This window comes from Cucurbita pepo, unplaced genomic scaffold (assembly GCF_002806865.2).
Source record: "Cucurbita pepo subsp. pepo cultivar mu-cu-16 unplaced genomic scaffold, ASM280686v2 Cp4.1_scaffold006853, whole genome shotgun sequence".
In the NCBI taxonomy this organism is placed as follows: domain Eukaryota; kingdom Viridiplantae; phylum Streptophyta; class Magnoliopsida; order Cucurbitales; family Cucurbitaceae; genus Cucurbita; species Cucurbita pepo.
In genome coordinates, this window is record NW_019652798.1 from 116 (window position 1) to 561 (window position 446).

At 43.5% G+C, this 446-nt stretch overlaps 1 non-coding gene across 1 annotated transcript; it reads left to right on the top strand.

The window, feature by feature from the left end:
• The first annotated feature begins 260 nt into the window (after positions 1–260).
• Positions 261–334, top strand: TRNAN-GUU. Its single transcript has one exon. It is a non-coding gene; the product is annotated as a tRNA-Asn (tRNA).
• The last annotated feature ends 112 nt before the right edge of the window (positions 335–446 follow it).

Genomic DNA, 446 nt, shown 5'->3' on the forward strand with positions numbered 1-446 from the left:
GAAGAGTGTGGAAACCTCTCCCTAGTAGACTCGTTTTAGAATTGTGAGGTGATGACGATACGTAATGGGCAAATGCGGACAATATTTGCTAGCGGTGGGTTTGGGCTATTACAAAAGCTATCAGAGTTAGTCACCAAGTGGTGTGTCAGCGAGGATACTGGGCCCCAAGGAGGGTGGATTATGAGATCCAACATTGGTTGGAGAGGGGATGAAACATTTCTTATAAGGATATGGTGGGCTTGAGCAATTAGAAATAATTAGCTGGAATAGCTCAGTTGGTTAGAGCGTGTGGCTGTTAACCACAAGGTCGGAGGTTCAAACCCTCCTTCTAGCGATGGGAGGAATGAGGAAAAACATACGAGCAAATGATAAGAACTGTGAAATTTTATGGCATTCTGATGTGTGAAATTTTATGGCATTCTGATGTGTGACATGAGGAAAAAGGA